General features: G+C 43.1%; 1 protein-coding gene across 1 annotated transcript in view; it reads right to left on the reverse strand.

The window, feature by feature from the left end:
• TARBP1 (TAR (HIV-1) RNA binding protein 1) overlaps positions 1–17,564 on the reverse strand; it is a 2,802,917-nt gene that overhangs the window by 2,039,654 nt on the left and 745,699 nt on the right. The gene's annotated exons all lie outside the window — the stretch shown is intronic.

Below are 17,564 nucleotides of genomic sequence, written 5' to 3' on the forward strand. Positions count from 1 at the left end.
GACTAGATACCTATCAATACAGTCATAACTGTATAGAAATGCTCTTAAAATAATTACAAAACCAAAAACAATTACAAATACAGAGAAAAATAGCTTGAAAATGTTACAGATTACACATTTTATAGACTAAGAAAACCTACTATGACATCAGCATTCAAGGAATAATATTTTTGTCAGGTACTGTCAGTTAGAACCTTTTGTCTTAATATATTGCACAACATATGAAATTAATATACAATATAATTAATTTTAATGTAGTTCCTCTTACGGTTGTGAAATTATGGTAATGGGTTTGCATAATTCTCTATGATCTTTAGAGCTCTTCTGTCTGGAGTTTTATACTCCAACTGCTCTAAGAGTAGAGGCCAGACAAACAGCAATCCAAACTTTGATCCCCCATGATGGTCAGATAATAAACAAAGCTCTATGTTTACACAGTTGTTCAACTCACAGAAGCAAAATGATAACATTAGCTCTCATTTGGGACTCAAATCTCAAGACCTCCAGTAAACAGTTTTGCTATCACTGCTGTTGGACCAGCAAGAGCCTCTGGACAGATAGGTGTGAAGCTTCCCCTTAATTGCCTTACCCTTCCCAGCTAGGTAAACCCCCAGTTTAACACACAAATACAACATGCTAAAAAACATACTACTTGCACTTCTTTTTCTATACACCCTCACTTCTATTCATGCTATCAGCCCACACCAATCACCCTTGAGCTCATTTATTCAATTCCTTATTACAACGGGACCATAATCTAGGCAACTGAGGAGGAGTTTGTCTTTGCCTGGGCCACTTTTCTCCATTCCTCACCAAAATGGTAAATGCTTTTGTCTTAAGACTTGAGTAATCCATACTTCAGAATCAGACCTTAATTGTCCTCTGGCAAGACATTTACACGTCAGCCTATCCCTAATGATCTCATCAATCCAGATGTAGACTCTGAGGGTCTTCTATCAGCTACACCCTCCCCAAGGCTGGCTGACATGGACACCTGTATCCCTGTGAGAGGTACTACACACTCCTTGTGCATGTGTGTTCCCACCCACTCAGTAAGGGCTATTATCACTTGTTGATGGTACCAAGCCCAGATCCACAGTCCTTTGCTCCCTTATGGTTTGCTCAGATCTCTACTTGGTGGTGGAGAGAGCAGCAAGGTAGACCCACCACTCCCCCTCCCCAGTATGGGTGAATCAACACTTGTTGCTCACTCCCACCTTCTCTATCCCAGCTCCTCCAGCACACAATCGACTACTCAAACTTTGTTGTCTTGGTAACATCAACAGGATTAAGACCACTTCTTAGACTTTTCCCTAAAGACTTCAGATGTTTTTTTTTCTGCAGGGAATATTTATTTTTAGAGCCTTAAAGCCTTTTCCATTCATCAACCTGCTTACATTTACCTAAATGCTTATTATTCTTTCACATTATGATATGGGCCCAAACCCTTTACTAACTATGAGCACATCTGTTTGCCAATCTAGAAATTATATTATATTCTGGTCCTTTACTTAGTATATTCAATACTACCGGCAAACAATCAGAGCAATCAACTAACTGCAATACAATTCAGTTGAACCATACTTCATGACATTTTCATTTAAAACAGTAATGAGAAGCATATACTCAGTATAACAGTGGATCTGCAACAAGTCCTCTTGCATGGGGATAAATGCTGGATGTTCCCCCCTTCTGTTATCCCCATCTTGGCACAGTTCTGAATTTTCTCTAGATCCCATGCTTGAGGCATGCTCATTTCCCTGCTGGTATATCTTCTGATGTCAAGCAATGGGTAGAAGAGAATGGCTGGCACTGTGCTCCTCAAGTTAACTCTATATGTGGTGGGCAAGCCCAACCCGAAAGTCACAGAAAAACACATTAGTCTGATTCAAAGGAAAAGACATATGCATTCGATGGACGGAAAAGTCATCCAGACACATGGGAGATAGGCAGGAAGGAAATAAGCACCCATTGCAGATGGTCATATTGTAGATCAAGTGGTATGATGAACACGTATCAGACCTTCAGGCGCTCTGCAACTGGTAATCACTGGAAAAAATTCCAGAGAGTACAAAATTAAACCTCTTTGAAAGGTAAGAGCTGAAGGAAAGCCAAAAAGCAGGGGCAAAGATGAAATCCTGAAGCATCAAAGACTAAAAAGTGGTCTGACTCTTGGAGTTGAGGTGTAAGTGATAATATTAAGTGAGGGTGAAAGCATGAACTACCGAGTGTGCCTGTATCATAACTGGAAGGTATCCTTGAGGCAAGTGTTTGAAGTGGCCATACCCCTGGTTAGCTGACATCTGACAGCATTATTTTCTAGTTGATGGTTAGCTGCTCACTAATAAAACAATGAACTTACTAATTCACCCGAGTACTGTTTTCCAGGCCATTCAAAGCCCCTCTATACTTGGAGAAAAAAGGACAAACAGTTGGTCGGCCTTTCTAAAGTCATGCAAGCTTTTTGGGTAACACCTGGACAGACAATGTACATTCAAAGAACAAAAGGCTCTCTCTGCCTTGGATTTCATGCCAGAAAGAAAGCAGGGAGACAAACGGACTATTTTAAAATGATTTCAGAAACAATGTTTAAATTATTTATTTACAATGTTCGATCTACTTGGAAAATTCATTATTTGTTAAACTTCACAACTGAGGCCCTCCACTCATGCTCTGCTCAAAGTACAAATCCCTTGCACCTCTTGCCTCTCTCTCCATTTTCTGACCAAGCTTAACACATAGAGCAACAGACCTTCCCCAATAGACATCAGGGGATGGGGAGGGAGACAGAGATGACTACGACGACTGAAGTCTCAAAGCAGAGCTAGTATTAGGGTAAATATATAAAGTACAGTTAAGAAAGAACACAATGTGGCAGATGATGTTTGAGTAGTGTCATCACTACAGGGGTATTTCTAATATTTAAAAATGGGCTACAGGCTGAGGTCCACTGAATGGCCCAAATCCCACAGATATTCATGTGTCAGGGTACAAGCCAACACCATCCATACACACAGATTAACTCTGGCTTCCAAGATCAAAGGGACATCCGTCTGCAAAATCTTTGGTTCTTTTCTTTGCCTCATCCACTCTTAGGATGTGGCCAACATGAGATATGATGGATGGCAATGCTGTTGTAAAGTTCTGCCTGCATTTTGCTCCCCTAACATGTTAGACTTCTGCCTTATTTCAGCAAGAGGTGAAAAAGGGGATGTCCTAAGAAATGAGGTGAGTGAGAGACAGTGCTGCAATACTGACCTTCCTCAACAGTTTATTATTATACCGAATTCTCATACAACTTTATGTTCATCATCAGGTCACCACTGCAGTAGTATTCACAGCATATGAGACAGCTGACAAGGATGACTTCCAGTATCTGGTTGGGTTCAACAAAGGATGCACTGTAGGACTGCCATTCCAAATCTCACTCCACTTCTGAAATGACTCAAGCTCATAGTGCATAGACAATGTTAGTAGTAGTAAGTAGGCCTGGAACAAACTCCCCCATACATTTGAAATATCAAAAATGCAAATCTTTTCAAAGAAGAACTGAAATCCTACCTTGCCACCCAAAACTACTGTCCCTGCCAAGTTCCTACATATCCTCTACCCTCCCTATTTTCTTCAAATGTTAGAAACATTACTTCTTGGTCAATCAGCCTACAGTGACTGTTCTTGTGTACTACTTTTAATATGTATCTAATTATTGTGTGTATTTACTTCTTAGTCATTTGTATATCTTTATAAAATTACAATTTCTTACAATGTGTTTATATGTGCCTGCAACTATGTATCGTAGGTGCACAGCTCTTGCTTGTTTAACTTTCTTATTGTGTACTTTTATGAATCTATGTAAAGTGTGTTGGATACATTTTTGTTTGGAGCTTTTCTCCTTGGGTTTCCACCAAAGATGGACTCCAGGCTTATAGCTGGACTGACCTGGTTAACAAAGGACAAATAAATAAATAAATGACTACTGGCCACTTCTCAGGTGGTGTAGGTCAAAACCAGCCAAAAAGAAAAGGCTGATGTGTTGAAGGCTGACCTGGTTGAATACATTGTGACTCATTCCTGCAGAGGCTTGGATTTCTTGTCATAATGGAACACAATGCAGTTTGCTAACCACTAAGGGAGCATCTGCTTAGAGATCAGTCTGCTATCCTTTACATGTGTAAAAGCTAGATACAACTGGCCCATTTGTATAATGAACTTTACCCTATCCAGATATTACTGCAGCCATCTAAAGCTATCTAACATATGCAGCATCCCTTCTCTTTTGTTGTGGGACTTCAGAAAAAACACTGGCAGCTTGATGTACTGGCTGATGGAAATCTCTGAAACCACCTCTGACATAAAGGTAGAATTAATCCAGAGGCTGACCATGTCAGTGTCAATGATGGTGAAACCCAAGTTCTGTACTTACCACAATGATTTGAGTTGTCTTCTGCCATCCTTCTCAAACTGTGGGTTGTCAGATCAGATTAGGATCCAATGTCAGCACTTTCAGAATCTTCATTCCTGGGGCTCCACCTCCTCTACAATTAACTCCCTGCTCTAAAAAACCTTCTTTAGACAGAGTCTGCCCATCACTGCCCATAGAATAATGGACAAATGGAAAACACTTTTATCCAGGTATCAAGGCAAATGGCATCAAGATGATCATCTCACATACAACTAAGAGTGTAGGCCAAACAGGCAGCCAGGAGCCACAAACAAAAGTGACAATCTGTAGGGGGCACAGATGAAAGGATGGTTGAGAAGGATGGAAGAAGGCAACATGAATCTACCATTACGGTAAGTACATAACCTCTGCATCTGATCTGATCTTATCTTATCTGTCCATCTCAACCTGTGGAACTAAGTCCCCAGCCAGTAACATCCTCAGGGAGGCAGAAGGAGAAAACAAAATGATGAAATCAAAAGGCAGACCTAGACCCAGGTCAAATATCTAATTTTTAATGGAACCCAAATATGTGTGTTAGACCAGGTAGCTGCCGCAGAAATGTCATCAACAGATGCCAGAGTGAAAAAGGTAAATAAAGTAGCTACTACCCTGGTGGAATGAGCGCTAGGCTTAATAGATGGAAATCCCTTCCAGGGAGTATGCAAAGGGAAAGCCATCTGGACAGGGTCACTTTAGAAATAGGCTCGTCAAGTCATGTCTTGTAAAAAGATACAAAAAAAACTGATTAGATTTTCTAAAATGTTAGGTTTTGTCTACATAAAATTTAAATGGGAGTGAACATCCAATCAATAGAGCAAATAATCGCCCTTTTACTGAATTTTGGAAAGAAAACAGGTAAATGAATAGGCTGATTCAGATTAGACTCAGACATTACCTGAAGTAAGAAGAAAGGGAGGATTGGTTCTTTAGGTGACTCTGTGCTTGTGGAAAACTAGACATGGGGGAACAAAGTATAGTTCTTGAAGCTCAGACACCCTCGTTGCTGATGCAACAGCTGCTACCAGAAAAAAGATAAAAGCTTTATAGAAACTGTGGCCACACATTTCAAAATGAGATGAAGTGAGGACTGGCAAAGAGCAAACTGAGGTCCCAAAGGGGTTACCAGATTATGTATAGGTGGACATAGTAAAAAGGTGCCTCTCAGAAAAGTGTTGGAAAACTTAAGGGCTACCATTGGCATATTATCCATGCCAACATGAAACTTGAAAATGGAGGCTAACTGAACATTAATGGCAGAGTAACTGTCACCAGACTGAAAAGGTTCAGCCAGGAAATCCAAGATAGCATCAAAGGTGTAAATAGGGATCCAAAGCCTCGGGAAGAGGCCCAAATAGAGAACCTCTTCCACTTACTGGCATAAACCTTTCTAGTGGAAGGCATCTGAGAAGAAGAAAGGACATAAATAACTCCCTCAGAAAGCCTGGCATCACTGGCCATCATTGGAAATGGAGGAACCAGAGGTAGTCCCAAAGGATAAGAAATCAGACCCAGAACAGGGTCCAGTACCCAGGACAACTGAAGTAAGTGAGGACAAAGAGAGGAAAACCAAACGTACCTCAGCCAGAATGGGGCAATAAAGATCACAGTCGCTCTGCAACTGTCCTGCCTTCTGAGGAAATTTGACTATCAAGGGGAGCTGTAAATAGGCATACAGATGACATGGGGCCCAAACATGCAGAAGTTCATCCCCTTGATGACTATTGCTCTGGAGAGATCAGGACATAGAAACTGCTGTATTTGGGATGGGGAGGCAGACTGCAGCAGGGCGTATTCCGTGCGGCTTGAAATCCACACTACCACCTCTGAGTTCAGAGACCACTCATGAGAAATAAGAAAGTGTCTGAACAGGCTATCTCCAAAGATGCTGACTTCCACGGAATGTGCACTGCAATCAGAAATCATTGAAAAAGATGTCACCCCATTGCCAAACTCTCATGGCCTCTCAAAACAGAGGACAGGACTTGAGCTCCTTGCTTGTTCAAATACCATACCATCGATGTACTGTCAGTCTGAATGGCGATCACAACCTTGGAATAAGGTCCTGAGAGGCCTGCAACTCTAAAAGGACCACACTTATCTCCAAGATACTGATGTGAGGATTGGCCTTGGACTGAGAATAGGTGTCCTGGACAATTTTTCCACTGACATGTTCCCCCTCCCCCATGCCCTAGAAGGGAAGCATCCATGGTCACTGTGACTAAAGATGGGGAAGAACAAAAAGTCAGCCTGCAGCGACCAGAGGAGATTCCAACCACCACTGAATGTGGTGGCAACAGATGCTTGCTAGGGAAAGTGGAAAATGTATTGGACAAGTCAGATAAGACCACTGAAATATTAGAGTCCATTGGAGTACCCGCATAGGGAATCTTGCCATAGGAGCTATACTATTAGAAGAGACTACATGTCAAAGGAGGGGCAAAACTGAGGATGCTGGGGATCATCCACAAGCCTGAAGAATTTGAGAAACATGGAAATGAAGACAATTTAGTCTGGCGAATGGTTGTCTGTCTGACTGACTGACCATATCCAAAAAACAACTGATAAATTCCAGTACTTGAACCGGTTCCAAGTTGGACTTTACTTCACTCACTGTTATGCCTAAATATAGAGCTGGAGCAAGAAATCTATGGCTTTGATAAGGGACAACCTCAATGAATCCAGCAGGAGCCAGTCCTCCAGGTAGGGAAAAAACCTGGAATCTTTGCAGTCTAAGCCAGGCTGCCACTATTACCATGCATAAATTGAAAATAAAGGGAGCTGTGGTGAGACCAAAGTGCAGTGCTTGAAAATAACTGACTCCCAGCTGAAAACGCAGGAACCTCCTGGAAAGCCTTACCATCTTTATAGAATGGTAGTCATCCTTCAGATCTGTTGAGCACATCCAGTTGCCCTCCTTGGGAGAGATACAATGGACTGCACTGTGACTATCCTGAACATGCCCTGTTTGGCACATCGGTTCAGTTTGCTAGGATCCAAAATGGGTCTGAGGTCTTTTGATTTTTTTTGGTTCTACAAAGAATCTCAAACAGACCTTAGATCCTCACTGGAATGGTGGGATCTCTTGGGAGGATTTGGTTGAGAAGCAGCTTTTGGATTTCCACAGCTGCTTCCTTTCCACAATTTGGTGACACACTGGAAAGGGATTTTTAGGAATTCTTTGAGGTGAAAAAAAAAAGGGTACTAGACAGCCTTCAGATACAAACAGCAACGCGCACTCAACTTATGTGTTGGCCTCTGAAGCTTTTTGGTAGAGAATCAGTCATCCTCCAACTACCTCCACAGTGCAGCAGTTGGGCAACCCTTCAGGGGCACTGGAAGGATCTCCTGGAGAATGCTCCATGGAAGCCCTGGTTATGCAGACCCCACCTCATGTGTGGTGCCAATTGTGGTTTCCCCCTCTGCTTTTGAAGGAACCATCACTAAGGGTGTCCTGGAAAGGTTGATGTGGCTTATGAAAGAAAGAGGCACTTCTCTCCATTCTGGTTCCTTAAAAAGGACCACTGAAGGGTACAGAAGTGAATCCCCAATGGCAGAAATCATCGTTTTGTCCTGTTTACTCCTTGTTAGCATTTCTTTGACATCTGGTACAAAATCGTGAGGAACCATCAAATGGAGCACTGTCAACGGGTGCCTTGAAACAGTTTGCAAAGGTGCATAAGCACATCTACGCATGGCAGCACATTTGATACTGGTGCCTGTAGCACAGGATGTTCCATCAGCAGCACTGGACAACAGCTTCATGGATATGTTGGTAATAAATTACACTGTAGACAACTGAACCTCCAGGGTCTTTTAACAGTCTGGAGGCTGCTCAGTCTTCATAAACTCTGACAGCTCTGAGATAAGGTCCCTTTGAAATCTTGTCAAGTGTGCAATATAATTCAGTGAACATAAGGCAAGTGTGGCGTATATGAGCGGTTGCCCAGATAGTCCAAAGACAGAACACTCCCTGCTGGGGGAAGGACTTAGGAACACTTCTCGGAGATGTCCTTTTTAGTGGCTGCTGCAACCACAATGGCATCCATAGCTGGACCCTTGTTCTGATGGGGTTGTACCTTTGTGCGGAATAAAAACTTTTCCAGGTTTTTGGGGATTACATTTCACCAAGTTGTGTTTTCTCCAAACCCTCTAGGATAGCAGGTCCACAATGGCATCCACAGGGGAAACCACCCACAGCATGGATGGGCCCACACCAAAAGGCTCAAGAAAAATGATGCTTCTGGGAAAGGCACTTTGGTGGTCCACCCCCATGCTGTTTTAATAATTTTAGCAAATTAATGAATGAGGCATCTTCATGGTGAGATCTGGGGACTCTTCCCATTCACTGAGGTCAGTATCCTCACTGAGGGACTTCTCAGGGGAATCTAAGTGCTTCTTCTTGCAATTACTCTTCCATGAAACTCCACGCAGGGAGAGGCAGGAGAAGACATGGAAGAGGCAGGGGGCCCCCTAAATGCAGTGAGGACTTAAGACCTAATGACATTGGCAGTTCCAGAGCAAATGGATGCATAGCTAAGGAAGCAGAACTAGGAAAACATTAGGATGGATCTGAACCAGCTGCCAAGGCACCTATCTCCAAATAAGGGAGGATCATTTTTACAATGTCAAAGGCCAAGACCGAAGCTGGACAGCTGGAACCCACATCCCTTCAGATCAGAAGCCCCAAGAAAGAAAGAAAAGAAAAAAAAAGTGTCATGGGCCAACTTGGCTGGCTCTGACATTGAGATCAGTGCCTAGCTGTCTTGGGCCAATGGACCAAAGTAAGGGATGACTCCAAAACTTGGAAGGTCAACTGTGAAGCTGGGGTGCCAGCCCTGATCCTACAGCTTTGAGATGCACTTTTCTCTGACACATTCGGAGTCCAGAATCTCAAGTATGGTGCCAGTGTCTGTGTTGCCATGTCATCATCATAGTCAGTGGGGACGCAGCTGGACAATCAAACCAGGATCCCTAGAGCCAAAGGTGCCACAGAAAGAACCATTAAACATGGAACCAGAGGACAGACAGACTCAGGCCACGAGGCCAAGGAGACATGAATGGTCCCTAGGTCCATCAGGACCTGAAGAAAGGAATGCATCACCTGCTCCAAATTGGATGATTTAAAGCTCCCAATTGACCTAGTAGACTTAGAAGAAGCCACAGAAGCTGGCTTTGAGGCGTTCTTGCTTATGGATCCAGATTTCAGAGCAGGTGGGAGAGGGAGATGGTCCTAGAGAGAATTTGGCTAGTGCAATAGGACAGGATGGGACATGGATCCTGGCCAAAGAAGCAGAAGGGTCCTTGGAAAGGAAGGGGCAAGGGACATTAAGGGTGGTAGAATTAGAAGACTCAGAATCCAGGACCTCAATCACAGGAGATCAGGGCCAAGGTGGCACCCAAGGTCCTAATGGAGTGGAAGTCAGAGAAACATCAAATCAGTGAACCTTCAGGTCTGGTTGGCCCTCAGTGAAAGAAGAAGTGCATTTGAGCTCTTCCTTATCCTTGTTCTTCGGCCTGGCAGACTGTTTCTTTCTTTCTCCCTTCTATCTTGCTTTTTACCATGTGAAAACGAGGCAGAAGTGACAGAGGGCTGGAAAAGGCCTTTCATAATGAAGCTGGCCCTCATACCTGCCAGAGCCCTGGTACCAAACGGTGTGCAGGCCCGGTACTTGATATTTAAGTATGCCACATAAAAACAATAGATGCACCCATCACGGGCATCCTGTGGGGCCAACTCGTGCCTACATGCAACACATCTGTTGAACCTAGAAGAGGATTTTCTCCATTATGCAGCAGGAATACTCCAAATGTAAGATAAACACTAACCAATAACTATAAACAGTAATACAAATACTAATACAAACACCAACACCACTAGTAATATTACTAGAACAGTGATAAAAAAGAGAAAGACAGAAAATAGACTTTTTTGTTATAGAGAAAATCTATGCCTAAACACATAACATACCTACAAAGGAACACTAGCAGCACTAAAATTCAAAGAAACTACAAACTCTAAAACCTAACTCTAAACCTACAGGAAACTGTTGTAAAACTAATCTACTATGAAAAAGATAAAATGCAAAAATGTTCACTTATCAACAGGAGCTCTCAGACCACAATCCATTGGTGATGGCACCAAACGAGTCCTGAGGACAGGCTGTTAAGAGCAGGGGGTTTACAGGTAGAAGAGATGGAACTCCAGGACTGAAGATTCTGGCATTGGATTTGGTAACCCAAATGTTGAGATGGATGGAAAAGACAACATCAGAACTGTCATGCCGCCAGGGCTCAGAATTCCAAAATCTTTCTTACAGATACATTTGCCACCAAGAAGAGGATCTTCAAGGACAGGCGTAAGTGACACTGAGCTTGCTAGTTCAAAGGGGTCCGCAACATTTGCTTTAAGATGAAGTTCAGGACCCAAGGCAAAAGAATGGCTCTCTTGAGTGGCTGTAAGTGAATCTCTTCCGTAAGGAAATGTTTAACAATTACTTCTTCTGCAAGGGTAGATGAAGGTATATAGAAATGATTAAAAATATGTATCGGACTGTCAGGCAGTCCCTATTGGCTTGAAAATAGAAGCAAGACCCTAGGGCAAGGGAATTCTCCTTGGGAGGTCCACTTTGAATTCCTTCCTGTTCATGGTAACAGCAAAGATTGTCTTGATCCTATGTGGGACAAAGCTGGATTTTAGGAGGTTGATCTGAAAATCCCATATGGTGGAGGTGGTCTATCGTCATGCCAAGCCTGCTCAAAATCTGGCACTGTATTTAAGCCTACATCTATGTATTTGTATATGTGGGCACCTTTCAATCTGAGTAAGTCTGCCACCAGGATCAGGTACTCTTTAAATACCCTAGGTGCTGCAGACAGCCCAAAGGACAAGGACATAAAAGTACAGTTGTACAAGTTGCACTTACCAGTAACAGTAGATGCCCAAATTCCTCATTACTGTAGTAGTCTTTTGGCTATATTGGTTGTTTCACTGCCCAGGAAACAACAACCAGCCAGCTTCACACAGCTCTGGGTCTCCCTCCCCCCTTTCACTGTGAATGGCTAGTGCAAGGAAACAAAATTAGCAGTCAAAGTGAATACTTCCTCAGGGCTTTCTTGCTTGAGCTGCCTTTGTATGTCCAGAGTATGCAGAATTCTCTCTCCCTGGTTTTAGGTTCTGCGTAGAAAATTGTGAGACTGACAGCTTAGTTCAAAGTAAATTATAAAACTACTTTGGGCTAAAAGAGGGGTTTGTTTTTAATGTGACACTAGCTACGTGGAAAAGGAGGTACTGTTCACCCACCATGAAAGCTTTCAACTCAGGTACACTTCTTGCAGATATCAGAACCTTAACTCAGCCCGATGAACAGGTTCAAAAGGTGAAAGGTAATTTTTCAGCACAAAGATAAGATCCCAAGGAGGACTACTAGGAGATCTCAGATGTAAAACTCCTTTCAGAAACTCTTTTACCACAAACAGAGAAGAAAGAGGAGGATTCATGGCAGGCATGCTGAAATAGGTACAAGTTCATCATTTGTAGAGGAATAACAGAGGCCAGAAGAAAGTAACTCTTATATATAATTCAGCACCAGTGGTACAAATTCTTGAAGGGCCCCTCTTTATTGGCTAGGCACCTACTAGAAAACCACTTCCACTTACCAGTAATGTATTTTCTAGGAGCAGGTTTCCTTGCCTCCTTTAACACCTGCAACATTGTCCTCATGCAATAAGTGCTTAAAAGGCATTAGAACTGAATCATCTAGGCAGAAAGTTAAAGTTGATTGAGGATGGGGTGTATTAAACTACCCCTGTATAGTGTGAGTAGATCCAGTCTGTGAGTAAGCTTGTGGTAATTACCCCTGGCCAATTCCATAAGAAGGGAGAACCAATGTTGCCCGTGCCAAAAGGGAACCAATCAAATTATTCTGGGAAGTCCTTCTGAATCTTCAGAACTGCCCTGGATATCAGTGGAAAGGGTGGAAAAGCTTAAAAAAAATTCCCATCCAAGAGAATGAGAATGCATTTGTTTTTCAGGCTTGTTTGCAAGGAGTCCTGGTGTAGAATTTGTTTAATTGTCTGTTTTGAAAGTTGGTAAACAGATCCATTTGAGGTGTTACTGGTAAAAACCCCTTTTAATTTTCATTCATGAGGGTCTGTCCTGGTCCTACTCAGCTTGTCTGCCACTATGTTTTGCTCTGATGGAACATAAGATGTTTTAAGAATTAAGGAGTGCTATGGAACTACCTTCCATGCCATCACTGCCAGTCTGCATAGGGGATATGACCTTTTACCTCCCTGTCTATGTATCACATGACTGCACTACTGTTTGTAATCACTTGAAGAGGTCCTGCTGACCACAGATGATGAAGAGATTTCAAGATATGGATGACAGCCAACATCTCCTTTACACTGATGTGCTTGGTCTGTCTGAATGACTCTGCAGGCCTTGCACCTTTAGCCCAATGGAAACTGCTCTCCAAAACAAAATCTGAAGCATCTGTGATGAGAAACTGGTTTGGGGACTGAGAAGAGAAAGGGAAACGTGGGTTCAGCTGAATTTGTCATCACCAATGCAGTTTCGTTTTTACAAAAGTCCAAACCTGGACCAGAGGATGCAAATGCTGGATCCTTTTGCTTTGTTTTTTAAAAAAACTACTGCATCTTTCTCATGTGTAACTTGGCTACAGAAGTAATGAGAATCATAGAAGCCATTAATCCTAGAATTCTGAGAAATTCTGGTGCAGAAATCTTAAACTGTTCAGAGAAGCTCAGTAAAAACTCCAGGTAAAGATCTACTTTTGTGCATATCAGAAGGGTCTAGTCCTGTGAGATACAGTCAAGGATGATTTTTTAACATTTATCTGGAAGCCTAGACTGAACAGAAGAGACGTAGCCCAGGTTAGTGATTCCTGGCATCTGGATAAAGATAAGCAAGTCATCTAAATAAGGAAATGTGTGAATGCCATTCCATCCGCAATAAGCTACGACTGGGGATAAGAATTTCTTAAAAACCCTTGGAGCTGCACATAATCCAAACTGTAATGTACAGAACTAAAAATATGACCCAAAAACAGAAAACCTTAGAACTTTTCTGAAGCCTTTTGCTAAAGGAATGTGATAAGCATCTTTTAAGTCTAGGGTTACCATGCAAATCTCATGAGAGGAATTAGGGGTAATAGGTTCTGCAAGGTCAACATTATGAATTCTGGTACTTTCACATACTGGTTTAGAAAAGAAAGATCTGGTTCTGGTCTTCAACAGGCCTCCTCCTTTGGCACTACAAAATTATGGAACAGAAGATTTTGCCCCTGAGAGTTGCAGGCACCGGTTCTATGGCTCATTGGGTGAGTAAATACTGAAGAACCTGAGGAAAATATGTTGCTTGGTTAGGAGGGTGGGAAGGAATTCCCCTGAAAGGAGGTTTTTCTATTCAGTGCTGTAACCCTCCTGCATCCCTTTTAACACTCAAGAGTCTGAAACAATCTTTTGACAAAGAGGCACGTGGAAAAGCAGCTTCTGGGGCAGGTTTGAGGAGATATTGGCCAGGGGGAGGGGGATAGTCATACTATACTGTTGGTCTGTCCTCTTTTCTGAAAGGGTTTCTGTTTCTTATTGTCATTTCCCTCTAACCATCTCTTTTTAGCGTCTTGTATAATATAACTGGCTTGCTTATTTGGCTTTTTAGTGACAGAGCAAGGCCTACAAGATTTTTATTCAGAATCATGAAAAACCTTAGATACTTCTGAATCAGTTTTCCTCTTTCATCAAACTGTTTGATAACGTGGGTAGCAGAACTGACAAACAATACATACTTGTCTAAAGCAGAACCGAAGATTTAGGACTTTACCTGATCAGCAAACATTTGATTACATACTCGGGCATATCATCTCAACACTGCAGCAGTAGCAGTGGCCCTAGATACAGTATCTACAAAATCATACACATTCTTCAAATCATGTTTGGAAACCTGAGACAAGGTAGAAAAAAATCTGATTCAGAAAAGATCCTTCTTCTGCAGGGAGTGTGGTAGCAAATTTCCTTAGACTGCTCATATAATAAAACATAAACTTCCACAAGTATGCCTGATAACTGAGAATTGTGAAAGATAAAGTGGAAGAAAAAAAGTCACTCTCTTATCTAGGCAGTCCAACACCTTGCCTTCCTTGTCACAAGAAAGAATAGTTGTGTAAAATCTTACCATAACCATAGATGTCCTCTTGCATGTTGCAGTATTCATAACCTTTGGGTTAGCCTCTGCCTAGCGACAAGAACATCTGGCCAGTATACAAAAGCTTTAGACACTGCAATGTACACGTGGGACATCTGACGTTGGACGTAGGGTGTGTGGGCCATAAAATTGACGTCTGCATGTACCTTCCCTAGAACTGAATAATTGAATGTCCCAATCGGACCCCAGTCCTAGGATAGCTGCACAAGTCCCAAGTCATCCAGCAACTCCCCCCCCCCCCCACTTTTTTATATGGGGTAGGAGGGTAGGATAGACTACTGCAACATGAAAGACAAGGACATCTATGGTTATGGTAAGATTTTACACAAGTATTCTATGTCCTTCAATTATCATGTTGCAGTATTCATAACCTTTGGGTGAGTGTCATAGCTCAAATGGAAGATGAAGAGGGTGGTTTGGAACTATTTTCCAAAAATCCGTGCAGGATTGCCCTAGCAAAACCTGCTCTAGATCTGGAGATATGGTCCAGTTTGTAGTGGTTTGATGAAGGTATGGACAGATGTCCAGGTAGCTGCTTCTAGAATAGAGGCAGTGTCCAGACCCTTGTAAAATGCTCCAGAGGAGGCCATGGCCTTAGTGGAATGGGCTTTTATGTCAGAGTCCAGGTGTTTGCCATGGTAGGTATAACCAAAGGAGATAGCTTTGGAAATCCAGGTGGAAACAGTCTGCTTTGTCACAGCTTTTCCCAGAGCCCTGGGGTGAAAGCAGACAAACAGTTGTGATGATCTCCTAAGGGATTTGGTCTTGCCTAGGTAGAATCTTAGTTGTCTGCGAACATCAAGGGAATGCATGACTCTCTCGCAGTCATTCTGGGGTTATGGAAAAAAGGTGGTGAGGTAGATACATTGGTTCAGGAACAACTCACAGACCACATTCAGCATAAAGGACGGGTTAGTTTGTAGGGTTACCCTATCCTTGTGGAAGATTAAAAAGGTGGGGTGGCCCTGTAGCTCTGACACTCTCCTGGCTGATATCAGGGCCACCAAAAGCACAATTTTCTAAGTGAAGTACTTAAGACAGGCTTGTAGCTGCTCGCTCAAATGGGGCAATGGTGAGCCTCTCTAATACATAGTTCAGGTCCCAGGATGGTGGAATTGGCCTCCTGGGGTCTCTGAGGTGTAGAATTCCTTTAAGGAATAACTTCATTTAAAGTCTAGAAGCAAGTGGAGGGTCAAGAGGCAGACAAGCAGAAATAGCCGCAAGGTGGGCCTTAACAGAGGAATATGCCAACCCTGCCTGCAGCAATACACACAGATAAGACAGCACCAAGGAGACCTCTCCTTGAAAGGGGTCTAGCTGTCTTTTTAGACACCAAATGGAAAACCTTTTCCATTTGGACAGATAGTATCTCCTAGTACTGGGTTTCCTGGCTTCGTGCAGGACATTAACACATCCTCAGAGTAAAGGTGTCTGAAAGGGATCAAAACTCTTAACCACAGAGTTAGGTTCAGAGATTCCAAGTGGGGATGGATTAGGGATCCCTTGTCCTGTGGTAGTAGGTCCACTCTGTGAGGTAACTTGTGATGATTGCCCCTGGCTAAATGCAGAAGGAGGGGTTACCAGTGCTGTCTCGGCCCAAGTCACCAGCAAGATTTTTGGTTTGCCCTGCTGAATTTTCATTAGTACTTTCGGTAAGAGTGGGAAGGGGGGTGCATACAGAAACATCCCTTTCCTTGAGATACAGAAGGCATCCGTCACCCTTGCTAGGGGGCTGGGTGTCCTGGTATAAAACTATGGACGATGCCTGCTCAGAGGGGAGGCAAAAAGGTCTTTTTGTGGTGTACCCCACCTGTGGACTATATCCAGAAACACATCCCTGTGTAGCATCTATTTGTGGGACTGTGACATGGACCCGCTTAATTTGTCTGCCTGAGTGTTCTGAGCTGAGGGGATACAGAAAGCCTGCAGAATGACTCCATGCTGGACTGCCAATTCCCGGGTCTGGAGTGCAAGTCTGCATAGCAAGCATGATCTTGCCGCCCCCCCCCAGTTTGTTCACATACCAAAGAACAGCAGTGTTGTCCATGAACAACTTCAGGGGTCCTTGCTTCAGCATATGTTTGAAAGCCCTCAGAGCAGTGATAACAGCTCTAATCTCTCTTGATGTTTATTGGCTCCTTCTTGAAGGGGCCTGTCCATGTGCCTTGCACCTTCAAGCTGCCCACAGCAGCTCCCCAACCTGGGTCTAAAGCATCTCTGTACATTTCCTGGACCGAAAATAGGGGTTGTAAGGGAAGTCCTGGGTTCAGAGAGATTTGATCAACCAACCAAAGGATCTCGTTCCTTAAGCATGGTAGGAAGAGAATGATGTGATCCAAGGACTGACAGTGTTGGGTTCATGTGGACCTCAAGTAATCCTGAAATTTCCTCATGTGGAGTCTTGCCAGTGGCAACATGGGGATTGTGGAAGCCATATGCTCTAGGAGTCTGAGGTATTCTCTTGCTGTCATTGCAGGGGCGTGGATGAAAGACAGCAGGTATTCCTTCACACTTTCCACTTTTGTGGTGGGAGGAATGCCATTACAGGGTCTGTCCTGATTCTGCATCCCAGGAAGACTTGGTCCTGGGAGGGGTTTAGACTGGATTTGGGGAAGTTGATGGTGAAACCCAGAGACTGCAGAAAAGAAATAACTGTCTGGAGATGGTTCTGGAGAGTACTGTAACAGTCTTCCTGGATCAGGTCATCATCCAGGTATGGGAAAATCTGTATTCCTAGGACCCTGCAATAGGCTATCACTGGAGCCAGACATTTGGTGAATATCCATGGAGCAGTAGATAGTCCAAAGGATAAAGTAGAGAATTGAAAATGAGAGGAACCCACACAGAAGTGCAAGTACTTCTTGTATTTGGGACAGATGGGGATATGCAAGTAGC

Source organism: Protopterus annectens, chromosome 1.part1 (genome assembly GCF_019279795.1).
Source record: "Protopterus annectens isolate FY-2018-M chromosome 1.part1, PAN1.0, whole genome shotgun sequence".
NCBI classification, from domain to species: Eukaryota; Metazoa; Chordata; order Ceratodontiformes; family Protopteridae; genus Protopterus; species Protopterus annectens.